The following is a 19048-nucleotide window of genomic DNA, read 5'->3' on the forward strand; positions in this document are numbered from 1 at the left end:
GACCAGATTGCAGAGCATACAGGACCCACTAATCCCTGGAGGTTTAGCCAACTACTGCCAAATCCTGCTGACCTCTGTGAGGATTTCCAGCAGTTTGTATTTTGGTGATGTCCTGTGTCAGACTGCATCTTCTCTGCTTGTAATCTCGGTTCCATATAGTAGTCTACAGAACAACCCATTTTCATCTCCTCTTGGGTGTGTGACAGTTGCTCTTCTGGTAAATGAGGAGGAGATGCTTCCCAAGCATGGAGAGCCACCCAGGATGCTCATGTGGGCATTTCTGTAGCACAAGATCTTTGGTCAGTACAGAAATAAACCTTCAGCTCAAACATGCTGAACCACAGCACCACGAAGGCTGCAGGCAGAGGTGTCATTAACATATCCAGGGATGTTGCCTCCAGGTGACTACAGACAGCATTACCATCATGTGCAATCACAAGCAATGTGCTGTGACATTCCCTCCTCCCTGACTGGAAGCTGTTGACCTATGGAGCTTTCCTATTAGATTAATTTATCCACAGCTCACCTTCAGTGAATGCTTTTAATTGACAACCTGACTGATCTACCTCTTGCGGAAGATGAGCACTGACATCTTGTAGACTGGTTTTGTTTTGAACTGCAGACATTTAGAAAGAAACATATTTACTGCAGATGTCGATGCAGAAGATTCGAGCCTGCTATTCTCAAAAAGGACATGTCAAAGGCTATGGCTGGACCTGGTTTTGCTCCTGTGCTTGGTCTGATTGCCTGAATGTGGCCACCTTGGTCCTATTATTGGGATTTCCATGTCTGTTTCTAAGAGCTCTGTGGAACGCCACCTTCCTTTGCTGCTTTTCCTGTGCAGAGCTCTGGATCCAGGCTTGTCCCCAGCTCTCATGCCAGCCAGCTCTCACTGTTAGGACATGCTTATTCCCCTCTGCAAACTTTTCACCAGGGCCAGGGAGCAACAAGAAACATCTACCTGGCTCAATACAGTTAACTTTCAGTTGGAGATCTCACATGCTAAAGGTGAAATACTTCGGCCTCTGCTGTAGCTCAGTCAGGGTCCATGTGCAGCCTCAAATGGAAGGAGCATTGATATATTTACATTCCTCCACCTGAGATCTCATAAACGGTGATAGATATTATCCCTCTGTCTCTATTACAGGCAAGAAGGAAGGCTCCCTCACCAAAATTCCCATCATACTGGGCATTTGTCTACTCATTGTGTGAACGTGCATGTTGACTATTCACATACCTCTAACCTTGTTTACCATAACCAGCCTCTTTTTGCATACATCAGGCTTCTGTGGAGTTCCCTTGAGTCCTCAGGGATTCATTCCACTTAATGATAAAACAAAAGATCTGCATTGTTGCTATTGTAGCTTCAAGTGTTTCTCAATACTGTATTGTCTCACAGCAGGACATGGTTAAGTAGGATGGGAACTGTATTTCAAACTGGGCATGGGAAAACTAGATGTAATTTGCATGGCTGCACAAGGTACAAGAATCCACTGTGTGGTTTATCACTTTCTCAAGCTGAGAAACTCTAGAAGAGAAAAGTTCCCAGAAAACCAAAAGCTAAAAAAATGTTGCTATTTTACACCATTTAAATTCCTATATAGAGTCAGGGTTATGCAGTTCTAGTTGGCAGGACTAGGAAGATGGTCTCTTCTGTGATGGTAACTGGATTTTTTCTGATACTACTTTCTATATTGATGCTTACTTTTCTTGCTGGAATGCAGCATGTATACTTTTTTCATTCATGTTTGCCCATGTGTATGCAGACATATGTAAGTACATACATATGTGTTTATATGTACATATACACACAAGGTCTGGGGGACCTGCCTATGTCTGCACAAATTCTATTTGAATTCTGAAGACTTCTTCTGTTAACTTTAACTTTCAGGGCTGATGAATGACTGTTTCACAGCAGAGGAATTATCTCAGCTGTAACTCAACCCATCAAGGACCATCAGCACTGTCCTCAGTGCTCTTGGGGTTTCATACAACATTTCTATTTCAAAAGAAAAGAACAGAAAACTCCAAAACTGAAAGACATAAAGAGACAAGATCCTACTTCAGAAGGCACAGGCAGCACTCCAAAACTGAAAAAAACCTCTTTCTAGAACATGAAAATTGTGTGGAGATGGGTGGGCCAGAGCTATGTGCAGTTTTATGAAGGACACCGATCCAAACACCAAAGGACTCAAGAAGCACTAAGGGTTCCCAGAAAGGGTAAGGCATTCAGGTATTTATTGTTTTTCAGAGATGTTTTTATTATTTTCTGGACTTTCAGAGCATAAAACAAAGGTGACTTTAGGATGTTCCTCTGCAAAACCTTCGTGTACATTGATCCACCCCACATGAGTTCCCAGGAGGGTGAAACTGGAAGAATCCTGAACTTGGAAAGGACATTGGCTCAGGTAGAGCTGCTGGTAACATCCACAGCCTGAGATTTAGATGGACCAGCAGTAAAGGACCCAGAAAACAAAGGATTTCTAAAACGAGTTTAAACAAAACCAGATGTACAACATTAGAGGAATTTATATTTAAATAAAAGCTTAATCTTTAAACCTCAAGAGCATACTCCCCTGGCAGTCACTGAACTGAATGCAATATAAAACCCTCAGATAATACAATAAGCATGAACAATTCCTGCAGGGAGAGATTCTGAGGTGTTTTGCAAATGTAAATGGATACAGAGAAGACTAATAATTATCAGTTTGCTGTGAACTGGGGTCTCATCCTCTGGAAATCCCTGCAGAGAAGAATGGAGTAGGTTTCCCGGGTGAACATGAAGTACTGCTGGTTTGATATTCCCCTCCTCCTGGGTATTAATAGTTTGGGAATCTTGTACCAGTTTTTTTTAAGTAGATCCTTCCTCTACTACACATGCAATTCAATCTCTCCTGTTCCTTAGCTGAGCATGGTCCTACTTGCCTGCAAAATCACTGAGGCCTGAAGGTGGCTCAGCAGGCATTAGTTATACTTCAGGGATTTTTCTTTTAAAATTTTTGATCACAATACATATACTTTGCCCAGATAATGGGCAAATGATGGGTCAGTGGCACAAGTACCTGTAATGAACACGGTAGCAAGTGCTAGGCAGGTGCTGTGCTCTGTGTTACTTCCTTACAGAAAAAGCAGAGTGAGGAGGACTGGCCATGTCCTTCCACCTCTGCCTTCCACAGCAGCTGCACTGTGGCATCTCTCCAGCTTCTGGCAAAACAACTCCCACCCGGACAATTGTGAATATGTTTCATGTGGTTGGAGAGCACTGGAGAGACAGGCCAGAAATTCAGCCTGTTAAGCTAAACCCAACAAATAGGAAATTATCTGCATATAAATATAGTTAATGCTTTTCCACTTGAAAGGAAATCCCCTTATCAGCTCAGTCTCAGTTGAAAACAACCATAGACACTGTGAGCTGAGCCAAGTGCCCTTGCTGAGAAGAATGGATGGCCTGCCCTGGCAACTGAATCCATGACTATACAGCCCTTTGGGGAAGGAGTTTTCCCATATTTTGTAAAATAAGTTGCCAAAGAGAGCTGTTGAAGGGCAAAGTGGAGCATGGAAATAGCACATGGCTCTTCTGCTCAGCCTGATACTGGGAACTGATGCAAAAGCAGGGAAGGAGATGTGAGGGAACAGCTTTTTTTGGTTAAATGCCTTTTTTTTCCCCTTTTAAGTAGACTGCCGTCCTGCTGCCACTGAAATAAATGAAAATGTTGCTATTCAATTTCAAGAAAGTAAGAATCATTGCAAACTTTTCCTTGTCTGAATCTTCAACTTTTAGTCCTTCCTCTGTTCTTCCTTTCTATGTATTTTTGTCCCATAATGCTCTGGGCCAAACTCATGAAGTCCTATACAGCTGAAGACAATGCAGGTACAGGAGGGATAAAGCATTTTATTTATTAAAAAACCCCAAACTGAACAAAACCAAACTGACGCTCCCTGCTGCAATAGTACAAAACTGTCTTTAAAATGAAAACAAACAAATGACAAAACCTCTGAAACCACTCCAAGGAATACAGGATGGCATGAAGCCCTGGTTCAGTGCTCAGAAATTCAGCACAGCCACATACAGAAGTAGTTCTCCATGTATTCATCAGGAACACAGCAACCCCTGAAAATTATCCTACGTAACTTCCAGGGAATAAACATTTTTCCATGTTATCTGGTGGCCAGAAAAGTGGGGTTTTTACCCCAGAAGCACAATGATGTGGCTGATAACAGATAAATTGGCAACATACACTAGTGGTCTCTATGCGTGTCTCATACAGGGCTTGAAATGTAAATTTTCTCTGCAGCCAGCCTGATCCAAGGCATGGGAACAGCAAGTGGCACCGTTCACTCCTGGAGCTGTTCTGCACTGCTGAACCACCTCCTTAGCACTGAGGCTGTGCTTTCTGTGGGCTGGACAGGCACAGGCAAAGGGCAAGATCTGCTGCTCACAGAGTTACCACCAGCCCCGTCCGGACAGTTTTTACAAGCTGTGGTGAGTCCCTCTGTTTTTCTGGGATGACTCTTATTCTTCATAGTGATCCCAAAGACCCTGCACTGGAGCAGTGGAGGAGGGAAGAAGCAGTGGAGGAGGGAATGGGACTGGAAGGAAAAATGAGCTGATAGCACGTTCAAAATTCCTTTCAGCCTGTGGTGGAGTTATGACCAGCACCAATGGAGCCTTTTAGAAAAAGGGCAGCTGGTTCCCAGTTTCCTAGGGGACTCCAGTGGGAGCCACGGCCCAACAGCACCACCTGCCTCAGGCAAGGACCTGCCTCCTGGTAAGAACAAGGTTTGCATGGCATTCTCAGCATCCTTGGTCACTTTCAAATCCTCTGGTTTGGGAAAAGTGTTGCTCTCCCGTCCCTATCCTGCCCCAACAATCAGGATTTGTTTTTCCTGGTTGAAGGGGGGAGCATCCCAGCACGAGCCCAAAGAAACACTTTTTATATCTGTTTTCCACTGAAACAGCATCATCTTCCTGGTGGCGTGGGGTCAGTTAAAGTTCTCAAGCTGTGCTGTGGAGGTTTTCTCCACAAAAGCGGGGGTGTTAACCATGGTGGCATGGCACAGCTCCAGCTCCGCTCGCACCACTCGGCTCTCCCGCTGCTCTGGCAGCCGGGGCAGCGCACCCCGCACTGTTTGAACAGCTGCCTCGTTTCATCTGGGAGGTGGCTGCCCTTCAGTCCTGGGAGAAGAGCTCATCTTCTGGATAGTTTGCATAACAATTAACATTTGTCAGCTGAGATCTGCCTGGTGAAAGATCACTATTTGCAAGTAGGCGGTGAGTCTTTGGAGACTGCAAGCCTTCTTGAACCACAAAAAACTAAGCTGAGAGTGGGGAGTCTGAAGGTGGGCTGATTTCACGCGGCAGGTTTAAGGAAGAGTTCCTTTTGCATTCAGCTGAGAGGTAGAAGAGCAGAGCTGCCGTGAAAGGGGGGATTCTTTAGCTCTTACAGATTTCTTTCGGTTGTTCCAATTAAATAAATACATCCGCCTTAAACAATTGAAAGAGGTATTTACTGCCTGTGGTTTAACAACTGTACTAAGTCAAAGGGACCAGTCAACTAGAGCCTTATAATTCTTTTCTAAAGAGAGGATGAGAGAAAAGAATGAGACGACAATGCAGTATTTATAATAAAGATGAAATGAGTGGAACTCAATGGCGCCAGCAGCCCTGGAGCTCCTGCTGCTTGGGCTAATGCATTTTGCATTAGCACGTCTGGATATCTGGCACTGGAAGATCCTGAAAATGCTTTTACAAAATAGAGGCATTCTTACAGCAGCAGCAGCATTTCTTCCAAGCACCACCACTGACTGGTGCAGCTGGGATGGGCAGCCCCTGCAGCTGGGTGAATCAGCAGGAAGTTTTCAGGTGACTGAGACCTGTTTTCCACTTGCCTTCCTGCAGCCAGGTTGCTTTTTTACCTGCTCACTTCTGCATTTTCCCAAGTGATTCCCTGATGGGGCACCCGCTCGAGCAGGGGGTGGGTGTAAGGGCAGCTGTCCCTGCCTGGGACTTGAGGGCTCACAAAGGCAGGATCCCTGACTTCTCAGGTTATAGTGGGGAGCTACTGGGCACATAGACATCATGTTGAACATACAGAATTACATCTGTAAGTAGGTTTGCTCTGCATAGGCTAAATAAACAACATCTGTGTTACAAGAACCCCCATGTGATCTGTATCCCATACTACTCCATTACTCCATCAGCTAATCTTGTATTTGCCTTGGAAGCAATACAAAATCCTCAAAGGAATTAATAGCCAGCAACTGCAGATCACCAGAGCAATTTATTTTTCATTCTTTTCCCCAACAGACTGGAGAGATATGTGTCTCTCCTTTTCCTGAAACCTGGTTTTGAAAAGCTCTGTGTTGCATCATCTTGTCATAACCCCGCAGAACAACAGCATTAGCAGTAATGAGCAAAGCGCAGCAGCACCTCAGGACAAACTCTGGGGCAAGTGGAAAGACCACCTGGGTGTAGTGTTGTAAGAAGCAGATAGCAAATGGTAACTTCTTTTAATAACGATTATGCTAGAAAGGGAAAATTCAGCACTTCAGGGTTTTCTTTAGTTTTTTGACATATACAAATGATTTCTTGTTCTAAGAAATAAGCGATACCAGAATGTATTCAATAATTCTTAAAATATGGACCTTGGCTGTTTTTCTTTCTGTCTTTCTTTCTTTCTGTGCAGCTTACCTCTGCACAGAAGCAGCACAGAAGTCTGTGGGGAGAAGAAAAATGGTGCTAGAGGCTGCCAAAAATTGTGGGAACAAGTCAGTGATGAGTGAGGTAGGTAGAAGGAAATGAATTTATGAAGCTCTTGTCCTGATTGCTCTGTGCTTGAATCCAGCTAAGAACAGGACTTCTTTCCAAAAATACAGCTGCTCACACCCTCTGACCCCCAAATGCTGGAGCAGAGACTAGGGTAGTAGCTATGAGCCCTGGCACCTTGATCCCAGCACCAAACCTTGTGTTCATGGACAAATTACTTTTGACTTGATTTAACAGCAACACCTTTTGTTCTCAGTAGGACATGTTGGTGTTGAACTGTACAAAATCTGCTTTTAGTATCTTGGTCTCCTATATGGGAAATACTTCTGAGAGCCATGGGATGTTGTTCAGTTCCCATAGCAGAGTGCCCAGAAGTTGTTCAGCAGTGATAAGTCCAAGCAAGGCTGCTTTTCACTGCCAACCTGCTCACACACCATGGTGACTTCACCCAAACTGGAGGGTGAAAAGAAACCAACACCTACCTATGTTCTAAGACAACCCTGGTTAGAGTGTCTTGCAATGAGTTACTTAAACCAAGGCAGGCAGAGACTTTTGGAGAGGAGGATGGCACCTCAACAGAAGCCTGAGCTGTGGAGAGCAATTAGGAAAAAGGCCTTTAAATACCACAGGTGGGCAATAGCTCAACACCTGGGATACAGAGCCAAAGGGTTGGTCTGCAGAGCAAGCAGAGGTCCCAGGTTGTGTTTCCCCACATTTAGGCTGTTGAGTCTGGTCAGGATATGGCTTGGATCTGGAGGTGAGGTCTGGACTGAGGTTTTGACTTGACTTGTTGCTATTCAGAAGAGTTCCCTGAGGCAAATGTCTTATGCTAAGTAACCTCCGTGTCAGGTTTCCAGTAGTGCATCTTCGAGTCTGGATTGGTGTCCGTGAGGAATGTGAAGTATTTAGCAGCTCAGTCATTAGCTGCTTCCAGGAGGATGTGCTGCTGGCCTCGATCCACCAGTTCCCTGGGGATGGGCTGAGCTTTAACTTTGCAGTGTTTTAGAGAAACACTGGACAGCCCCGGGGCTGCAGAAACTGCACGTTGGAGCAGAGTCCTCCACTTTTTCATACAGAAAAACCAAAATGTGAAATTGATGCTAAAGGAGGCAGCTCTTGAAGCAAGTTTTGGGTTCTCAGGAAGCAGGAAAGCCCCTCATGCTCCTGCCCTAGCACATCCTCGGCACTACTTTCTAGTGGGATGCACTTCAACTTTTTTTTCAGGCATTAGTGCTTTTTTACCATCTCCTCATCTCCTGCATTCTATATCTTTGCCTTCTTTCCAGCGTAACCGCTGTCTCAGAGAGTTTGAGCTGCTGCTCAGCTGGGACTGCAGAAATGGCCACAGAGACCTACAGTCTGTGACAGGTAATTCTGATATATGCCACTTGGTGCTATCACACAGGGCTTTGAAAACAACATGTCCCAATGCAGCCACGTATTTTGCTGTCTGCTGCTCTGTGAAGCCTGGAACAGCTTAAGGCTTTGTATATATCCTCCTCTGCCTGGAGCAGAGTATCCTGCTAATGCTAAAAGGCATTTTGATAATGTGTATTCAGTATTCTCCTTCCTTCAGGGGATCTCAGCAGCAGAACTGTCAGAGTCGCTGGTCCACGCTGAGTAGATATGGCTACAGGCTGTGCTGAGGGAGTTGCATTTTCCCACCTTTGGTTTACTGGGTGAGCTGGGGCAGCTGGTTTTCCTTTCAGGTGGTGCCTGGAGCAGAAGCAACAGACCTGGGAGTGAAAGGCCTGAGATGTCATTTGCTGTTCCCTCAGCTTGAAGAACAGTAACTCATTGCTTTATTAAAGAACCAGTCCCAAATAACGCCCTGGCCTCATGATGGGAGAGCAGGAATCACAGTGGTGTGATGGATCTGTCACTGCCCCCAGAAATGGCCCATGTGTATCCCATCAGGGAATGGACATTGTGCAGGAAGAGAAGTCTCGGAAATGCAGCTCCCTGGGAGATTAGAGAATCACCCGAGGCAGCATTTTGAAGATAGCCTGGAAGAGAAAGAATGGTGGGAACGCTGCATGGCCAAGATCCTGGGAATGGGAGAAAAGGAGGGGAAAGGATGGGTGCAAGATGATGCTATGCTCCTGCAAGGAGACCCAGAGTGAGGCTTCTGCATCCCCCTACTTGCTGCACAACATGACTGTGAGCAGCTGTACCTCGGGGCAGGGGAATGCCGTGCTGACTCCAAGCAATGCTGTGCTCTTGGGGTGTTGCCCACTCCATGAAGTGGCTTTGGCAAGACAGCAGATCCTGTGTCCTGAATCCTAACTGTGGAGGCAGGGACTCTGCCCCCCTGAGCACGTTGCATGTGATGGGATCTAACCATCAGGGCACACATTCAGTTGTGGGTAGGTGCCAGCTGCAAGGGCAGCCCCAGGCTGGGGGTTCCCTGCTTTAGCGTAGGTCACCATGTTACCTGATTTGCCTCTTTCTGTGGTTTTGATGGTTTTGCACATATTTCCATTGTGCTGTGCTTTGCTTTTGCAGTCACGTGTTGAAAACAGTCAGGATACATAAAAACAGGAAAGATCTTTAATCTTAGGGTCATGAGAATGACACTTGACCAAGCAAAGCTACTCGTCCAGTTGCTTTGCTTCTAGTATACTTGTTTTCTTTCTTCAGTACTGACAGTGTTTCAAGCCTCTGGATTTCAGCCATGGCTCCTGATATGAAGTTTTAGGCAAGTGATGGGTCAAGGTATGTCTTGAGGGGACTATGGTAAACTAACAAATTATACCATCTCAGAAAAGCTCAGGATTGCCCTTGATCTCCTTCCATCAATTTCTTCTTTTGTCTTGAAATAGTCAAGAGTATCTTAAGCAAACTGGTATGTTTTTGTTCATTGCACAATTTTCTTCAGCTAGTGAATATTAATTCCCCTATCAGGTGAAATAATTGGAATAATGCAAATAGATGCAAATAATAGTTGCAAATTAAATTATGCTCTAAGTACTTTACAATAAACAGATAAAAAAAAATACATTCATTTTAATACCTGAATTCTTTGTATAAGCAGAATCAAGAGGTGGAAGACCAGAAGGAATGTTAGAAGTTGCAATGACCCTAAATCCTGGATCATGAAATTTGAGCTCTGCCATTGGAAAACTGTTGCCTGTCGCACATGCTGTGCTTTAAAAATGATACTGATGACCCTGCAAGAATACTCAGTGGGTTGACTTCCCAAAATCATATGGTCAAGTCTGCGTTCAAACTACACCACTTCAGAGCATGACTAAAAGGCACAGATGTCACCTATGGAAGTCCCCAGATCTGGGCTGAACTTTGCAGTGGTGTCTATCCTTTACAAACACTTTCACTATCATTTACAGGGGGGATCACCCTTGCACAGCTCTTGCTTTTGGCATGAACAGGGAATGGCCCTGTCCCATGGAAATCCAAAAATGCCACTTGGTACCATCAGACCACATGAAGCTTTCCTAAAACTGATCCAGGCAAGGAGCAGAAACCCCTTGTTTCAAACTCCTGCATTATCAGAAAACTTCTAGAGTTTCTCAGGCATTCATCACAACCCCACAATCTGTCCAGCTGAGTGAGAGTGCCGTGCAGCGGGATCGGGTTTTATGCGGCACCAGGTACGCCGATAACCCTCCCTAATCAGCCGCTGATCTCTGCTCGGTGAAAGCGCTGCCCGTGGTATTTCTGCTGAAGCTATTTTTAAATGACAGTGTGATATTTTGTTTTCTTTTGCTCGTTTGTCAATGGAGAACTGGCTGTGCTGTGCATCTGCTCTGACAAGAAACTTCCAGTTATTTTTCAGCCCGTTCCAGCTGGGATGGAGGCAGGGCTGGAGAAAGTGCTGGCTGCAGGCAGGGTGAGCTCTCCAGGGAGCAGTGGCCCTCTGCCTGTCGGGGTCCCCTGTGTCTGGCTGTGGGAAAAGCCTTCTAGGTTTCTTCCAACTCTGGTCCTGATGCTGCTTTGGGCTAGCTTTCACAATTAGGGTTATTTTATGTTCAGCTGAGATGCTACTTGCATGAATGTTGGGGTTTTGTTTTGTTTGGGTTTTTTTTCTGTCACTTTAATTGCACTAAGTTTTCAAGGAATTACGTTTTTAGGTTTAAGTTGTGAATGGCCTCAGAGCATGAGCATCCAAAAATTGAAAATTAAAACCTGTCATGTCCAAGTGGTGTCACTACATGGACAATTCACATTTCATCTCATCAAATGGCGTTCCCAAATGGAAATGTAACAGGTTCCACCTCTGCATCCAAGCACCTGGACATCACTGCATGTTTCACAAAGAGCTGCATGTTCCACACATCATTTCTCTCAAAAATGCATTACAGACTGGCATTAACCACTTTCCATCCCTGTTGGTTTCTTCTGGATGAAGGAAAAATAAAATTCCTGCTGGAATTTTTCTGATTCCCAAGCCCTCCACCCTTAAGCACTGCTGGATGACAGTTGTGTCACAGTTGTATACCAAGATTTTCTAACCCTGCAAATTCACACACAAATGGCTCACAGAAGATAAAACCCTCCTGAGAAACACAGGTTGTCTATGAGTATGTGGCTATCAGAAAAAATCATGCCTAATTAAGTCCTGGAAAATTACATTCACTGGTTTTAAGTCCTCTGTTTATACCTGGGCCCAAGATTTCTGTTTAATCCCAGGATTCATTCCACTGCCTTCCTTTACTTATAAAATGTACAACACTGTTTCCCTACAGAGCTAATCCCACAGACTTCATCAAGATTACTGCTCAGGTAATTCCTTCCCATCTAAGAAACAGTGTTGGACCCAGTCTCAGGAGAGGAGCCAGTCCCTGGGATCAGTCTTTGAAGCAGAACTAGATCTTTACTAAAATTTTCTGCCCTGATCCAGCAGATCCAGCAGCTGGGGCAAGAGGGAGAGTTCCATCCCTTCTTAACCTGAGCTGTGCCAATTTCCACCACTTACTGAAGCTGGTTTTTACATTGCAGAGTCCAGTAGAACTGGATTGAAACCAGCATGCTTTTTTTTTCCCATTGAGAATCTGACTGATGCCCTAAAATCTCTTGAATTTTCTAGTTTGTAACACAAAAGCCTTTGGGAAGACCAGATATAGCCTGATTGGTTAGATTTTAAAGATATGTTGGACCCTAATAATTTCTGCTGCCTTTACTTAAGATCCCTGAGGCAATAATAACGGGAGCTGTAAAAATATGTCCCTTATTCATCATGGCTTTACGTCAGAAGTTTACTGCTCTAATCATTAACTAGCCTGCTGCGTTATCTATGAAAATTGCTTGGTAATATTTATGAAATGTGACCTTTGTTAATTCAATGTTACAAAGTCTTGGATTCGTTCTGTTTGCAAGTGGAACAGATTTCCAAATCACTCTGCAATTAGTACAGTTTGATCTAACCAGCCTATCTCTGCATGGGGTAGCCTTCTACTGAAACAGCAGGATCGCTGTCAGAAATGAAATGTGTTTTCCATACGGCTGAAAGTACGGCTGTGACACCTGCTTGCACTACATCATCTTTGGCAAGGTAAGTGCTGAATGAATATTCACAATAAGGGAAAACAGTAACCAGACTTAGAAAGATTTTTGTTGTGAGAAATACCTCAATTAACAAAAATTAAAATGTATGTGGCCAAAAATGATTGCTACGTCTAATAGTGTAAAGAAAGGAAAACGGGACATTAGGCTGAAATGGGAATGATTACCCATTCTGCATTGGATACAGATAAAGGAACTGCAAGAAATAACAGGAAGATTCAGGAGCCCTGTGGAGTCAAGATGCTTTGCTGCGTGGTTCTCTAATCCACTCCCAAGGCCACCATTAGGCACGGACAGTGAGTCCTTCCCCACCTAAAAAGTCCATGTTCCTGATCCACCCAATGCTACCATGAATTGCCGATTCTCACAGTCATACAGGACCACCTGCAATGACTCAGCCTATGGGGTGTTCTGGAGGAACCTTCACCAAAGCAACAAATGTGCCGGACAAGCATCACGCAGTGAAGCCATGTGGCACCATTCAGTAGCAGATCACTAGGGATGTGTAATATCTGCAGCATTAATATCATAGTTTTCAATTTCCCGAGCTCCACATGGTCAGTGTTCGTTTTCAATTCAGGATAACCAGTGCTCACTCCAAGTGGGACTGCCTCATGTGACACACCACACTGGGAACAAACTGAGCATCTCCCTGTCCCTGCATTCATCCCCTGAGCTTGTCCACTAGTGATGTACAAAATTAGGGTTTGGTCTGATGAGCCAGGTTAAGCTCTGATGAAATCTCTATGCAGATGTGTAAAATACACCAGTCTGGCCCTGTGTTTTATTTTCCTCTAGTGTGACAACTGACTGCTTTCCTTTGCAGGAAACAAACATCCTTTTGGTTAAAGCAGGGGCTGGAGAGCCACAGAGACACCAGTCTCATGTTCTGCTCCCAGTGTGGAAACAGAAAGGGAGGCTGGGGCAGATTTGGGATAGGATAGGCAGCAGGTCCTCACCTAGGACAAGGTAGTGCTACTGCCCTGCAGACACCATGGCTCTACAAGGCCAAGGGTCCTTCTCAGGAGAAAGGTACTCAGGTCCTCACAACAGTCCTGCCCTTCAAACTGGTGTTTTAACACATCTTTTCCTATATATGAACTGGTAACCATATTAGCCTACTGGACCTGAGTAGTTTGATGTCAAAGCAGCAGCACAGGATGCAGAAAGCCCTGCCCATGCCCTGATCCAGTCAGACCTCCAAGCCTGCAAGCTGCCTGTAAGCCTGGCCAGCAGTGCCTGATGAACCTGCCCTCTCCCTGTGCCCTTGACAGTGTGCTGGAGAACTGAAGAGCTGCTAAGGAGACAAATGTGAGTTGTTCCCTGTGAACGATTTGCGTTTCTTGGCATCTGGCTGACAATTGTGGCACTCATTTCCAGAACTCACCAGAATCAGGGAATCCTTCCTCCACATCACTCTGCTGTTTCCCAAGGAGAAACAAAAAAACCCAGACATTTGAACAAGGAAATAGCAAGTGAGAAGCTAGAGACCTGTACAAGCTGTTAGGATATGGGAATTGAGGGAAAAGAGGCTCTGTATGTACTGGTACCATGAGCTGCAGCATTGCCTGCTAGCAGCAGTGGGGTCTGACAGTGGGCTCTGCACTCACCACCAGCCCACCTACCCTGCAGGTTCAGTTCTTTGGATGTCCTTCCCATTTCCCAAAATTGTTACCAAATGCATGAAAATTTGGAAAGGGTTAAATCGTGCTCCAAACCAACTAGCAAGAAGGAGAAGATTTGAGACTGAACATGTGAAACCAGGGAGAAGGGGAACAAGCAGCTGCACTGATGGGATGAGCTCAGCCTCTCCAGGTGTCCCAGGAACACAAACATGTGACAGCCACGGTGAAGGCAATGGGACAGGCAGTGACTGTGGCACTCGGAAATGGGGGAGCAACAGTACAGGCATAGCTGCTCTCTGGCTTCTTGCTGGGGCTCCATTGCATGCACTCATTGCAGTTGCATGTGCCCACACTGGTGCAGAATGGACGAAGTCTTGGTTATCCCACAGCTCTGAGGCAGGCACAGATCCAGGGAAAGAGGGAGGCTGGGAGAGAAGAAGTGGTCTGGCCAAAAACATGTCTAGAAATCCCCAGGGTCCCACTGGAGAGCAGTGCTAGAGCCAGGTTCCTCCCCACTGAGCTGAGCAAGTTCCTCTCTGCAGCAATCAGCACAATATTTTCTTTTCCCAGAATCATGGATTGCTCCACCAGACAAAAGATTTTGCTCCTGCTGGGTCCTTCCTCAAAGATGGGGCTCTCTCTACCATCCACTGCTGTTCTCTTTCAGCAAAAACACGTGACTGTGCTGTGAGCCCACCCCACATATTTGTAATGTCTATGACATCCCAGTGTGAAATCCCCATTTGGTTTCAGGTCTTCTCTTTGCCTGTTTTTTCCAACCACTTCAGCATTTTTGAGCTTCTGAAAGTTTAGGAGTTTCTACTTTTTTGCATAATTAGGAAATTGAAAGCTGTGGTTTATCTACTTGTTTCCTGTGAAACACAAAGGGCTGAGAGATTGGGGGAGTGTGTGGGTTGGGGTGGGGATTGTAGATAAGGCTCCTAGAGAGTACAAGGGTGAGTGTGCTGTATGAGGAGAGATTTTCTGTTGGGTCCACTGGCATAAAGTGAGGACTGCAGCCACATTTGTCTGTGGATGTGGACTTCTTGTCTGTGAAAATGACTTCTGGGAAGTACCCCTCCCTTCCAAGGCAATCCACTGCAGTTTGTTGTCACTGTAGCTCTCAGGCTGCAGTGCAATTGCCATGGACATCCTCCTTCCTTGCCAAGGGGCACTGCAGTGCTGGCCAAGCACCCTTTCCTCCTCACCAACATTAGTGACATTTTTTGCTGTGTAAATTCTTTCCCACTTTGCAACATTCACCACAGAAGGGTTTTGTTCACTAGGATGTGCTTTCAAAAGCTTGACAAGGAAGGGGCACAGTGTGTGAGGGATGGTCTGTCCATGAAGGTACGGGCAGCACTGATGGGGAGTTTGGTGCTCCCCATCCAAGCTGCGCTTTCCCATCCAGCCTCAGCCCTCATGTGGGCTGGGACTGCTGGGCTGGGGGAGTAGCTCAGGGAGAGCAGGAGGAAGGCATGTTGTGATTCAGCAGTGCTCATTTTCACAACCAGCTTTCCATCTTCCAGAACAAGGCAAAGTTCCCATATGAAAATGTTTTCAGTGAAATATGTCATAAAAAGCAATAATAGATATTGTAAGATATAAACAGTAGCTCTTTTCCTCTAGCAAAAAAAAAAAAAAAAAAGGCAATGACAGCCTTTGCATGTTGTGTAGCTGTTTACTAACATGTAGCATAACTCTAAGGATCAAAAGTGGGGGAAATAAGGTGGATTAAAGGAAATGTGTTGTTTTGGGTTTTTTTTTAACTGAAAGTGTTCTCCATAAAACTATTATGCTGAGAGGATGACTAATGTAACCAGTGTGTGTTTTGAAGCGTGTCATGAACACTTTTTATGCTTTCTGAACACACAAAGAGAAACCCCAGGAGAGAATTAATTTACAAATCTGATTAAGCATAGTGCCTAAGTGGCAAAAAGCATCATACAATAAATAGTAGACTCCACAGGTAAGCAAAGCTTTAAAAAATAAAACAAACATACTCTACAAAGAGCCCAGATGTGTGCATTTTGGATAGTTTAATGTGGTTGATTAGATGTCAAAGGTAGAAACAATGAAAACAGAGGTCAGACTGAGGTGATAGTACTGACCTCTTTTTCATTAAGCCATCATACTGCCTATCTAGTGTAAAGCATGTATCTGAATTTGGGAAACAAAGGCAAGGATGTAAACAGAAGAATGAGACCTAAGATTAGGATTTTCTGCCTGATGTCAAAAAAGACTTATAGTTACCTTTTGTGTGGTTGTGTCAGCCTTTGCTCATGCATAGCTATAGAGTGGCTTGTGTCAGTGTTTCAGAACTGAGCAGTACTATTGTTACCTCTCTTTAGGGACTTTCTGAGTTCACAGGAATTTGGATGTTAATTTCAATACCTTGTAGCTGTAGATCAGGGGCATCTGTAAACTTCAGACAGATGGCTATTAGAAGTTAAAGCTTTAAGTCTCACCAGTGCAATTCTGAATATTATACCTATCTTTCAATATAGAAGAATATACTACTAGTGATCTTCTCACCTCCTGGGATAACTGCCAATATACTTAACACTTTTAAACAACCCTCAGCATTTAATTCAAAAACAGAGAGGTGACAGAGTGACTTGGAATGAGTTAGACTTTCCCACGTGAGGGAGTGAGTGGTGAAATGCCCTGTCCCAATACTGCTGTGTCAGTTGTCTGGTACAGCTCCTACCTTCCACCATCCTTGGCACATCTTAAAGAGAGAAAAAAGTAAAAAGCCATCCTCGTGTTACCCTGGTCTCAGTGAACAGCAGGATGAAAGTCCTGAACTGGATGCAAGATATCCAAGTTACTACAGATACCTCATTTCTCTAGTAATGAGATCTAGGGATTTTTCTGTGTTTCTATTTCCCTCTGCATAGGGAAGGTTTATTCATGACAACTTTCTCATACCTTTGTCTGTTTTCTCTGTGTTGACTGTAAGGTCTTCACATTAAGCAAAGCTCTCTCGCTGTGTGTAGATCATCTAGAGTAGTCTCCTGTAGATACCAAGAGACCAGCAACAATGAAGAAGAAGTGAAGAGCTGCCAGTGTCCTGAGAAGGTAGAAAAAGGAGAATCCATTAAGTAATGCCCTGAAACAACTTCTCTGTGGGCTGACATAAGACACACATTCACTTACACAATGCAGACACTGTCAGTGAAGCAGGAAGTTGTGTCCCTGGTATTGAGACTCTGTGCTGTAACTGCAGGGAGTCCAACACCTTGGACGGGGCTCAGGCAGAGAATCTGTGTCACACAAAAGGAGAGGAATGGAAACAGCGTGAAACCATCGGCAACAAAGGAAGGAGAACAAAAACAGGACAGAAGGGATCAGAGACAGAGCCAAGTATGAGGCAAAAAAACAGACCTGTGGAAAGCTGGAAAGAAAACAAATAAACCAAGTAAGTTGAATTCTACATCCTGCCCTCCAGTTTCTTCCATCTTACTAGTACCTTGTTACTGAAATTTTCTCCCAATGCTAAAATCAACACAAAGGATGTGTCACCTTACATGACACTTGAAGGGTAAACATCTACCTGAGGATGAATCATAGAATATCCTGAGTTAGAAGGGGCCCACAAGGATCATCCAAGTCCATCTCCTGGACCTGCACAGGACACCCCAAGAATCACACCATGGGCCTGAGAGCATTGTCCAAATGCTTGTTGAACTCTATCAGGCTTGGTGCTGTGACCACTTCCTGGGGAGCCTGTTCCAGTGCCCAACCTCCCTCTGGGGGAAGAACCTTTGTCTAATATCCAACCTAAACCTTCCCTGACACAACTTCAGGCCATTCCCTCGGGTCCTGTCACTGTCACCACAGAGAAGGGATCAGTGTCTGCCCCTCCTCCTCTCCTCATGAGGAAGTTATAACTACAACAAGGTCTCCCCTCCTCCAGGCTGAACAGACCAGGTGCCCTCAGCTGCTCCTCACACGGCTTCCCTCAAGGGCCTTCACCATCTTTGGTGCCCTCCCTTGGGCACTCTCTTGTAGCTTTATATCCTGCTTACATTGTGGCACCTAAAACTGGTCCCTGGACTTGAGGTGAAGATGCCCCAGTGCAGGGCAGAGCAGGACAATCCCTCCCTTGCCTGGCTGGCAATGCTGTGCCTGATGCTCTCCAGGACAGAGATGTCCCTCCTGGCTGCCAGGGCACTGCTGGCTCATATGAATGTTTGCCTTTTGCATATATCACATTTTGCAGACACAGTGCTGTATGGGTCCCATAAGGCTGGATCATACACTACATGCTACAGCATCTTAGATTTTGGTCCACAAACACACAGTGCAGTTTAAGTGGCTTCTTTCTTTGCATGCAAGGTTGCTTTCAGCAAGTTGTGCCTTTTGTGGAGGCCATTCCTTTTCCCCTCCATGAAGCCAAAGAAGTTTTTTGGGATTGCTGAGCAAAGATCTTCCCTTTCCTGAGACTCAGTGCCTCATGCAATGCCTCAAACCCAATGCTCAGCTTGAAGGTTTAGTTGGGAATTATTACAGGGAAGCTGCACATAGGATCAGTTGGCCAGACCTATGCAACCTTCCACCTGTGATTCCTGAAGCAAGTAATCTCTAGGTCGGTCCTATCCACACAGCTACAGCTGGAGTCTGACAACATTTAGATACTCATTACCATGATTGATTTCCCATTATCCAATTAATTGCAGATTTCACATTTTCACGTTTCCTGCTTTGCCATGTGTCAAAACCAGCAAATGGCCTGTCACCACAAAGTGATGGCAATGAATTTGTCTGTGTCCTGTACCTTGCATTCTTCCCCACATTGTGGCAAAACTCCAACCAGGCACTGGCAACCATGGCCCAGGAAGTCTCTGGGTGCTCCCCTGCCTGAGGCTGGAGCCAAGCTGGAGGTGCCAAAGGCTCCCCAGGTATCCGAGCCCCGTGTGTCCCTGTCCTCCCCAACAGAATATTTTGGTGATATTCGGCCTCCTTGTTGCAATTTAAATGCAGTGCTTCTTCCTCTCTTGGACGCTGAAAGCTGATAATTTCCTGCTTGCAGTAGCTTTTTTTTGTTGCATAAGGAAGGGAGCTTGTTACAGTCATTCCACTTGACTCTTCACTCGATTTCTGTAGTTATACCAATAAAAGAGAGGGAGAT

General features: G+C 45.1%; 1 long non-coding RNA gene across 1 annotated transcript; it reads left to right on the forward strand.

The window, feature by feature from the left end:
- Positions 1 to 22: 22 nt before the first annotated feature.
- LOC120409868 lies at positions 23 to 7518 on the forward strand. Its single transcript, XR_005601703.1, has 4 exons — positions 23 to 2220; positions 4296 to 4483; positions 4636 to 4769; positions 6687 to 7518. It is a non-coding gene; the product is annotated as an uncharacterized LOC120409868 (long non-coding RNA).
- Positions 7519 to 19048: the final 11530 nt, after the last annotated feature.

The sequence above is a fragment of the Corvus cornix genome, chromosome 4 (genome assembly GCF_000738735.6).
Source record: "Corvus cornix cornix isolate S_Up_H32 chromosome 4, ASM73873v5, whole genome shotgun sequence".
In the NCBI taxonomy this organism is placed as follows: Eukaryota; Metazoa; Chordata; class Aves; order Passeriformes; family Corvidae; genus Corvus; species Corvus cornix.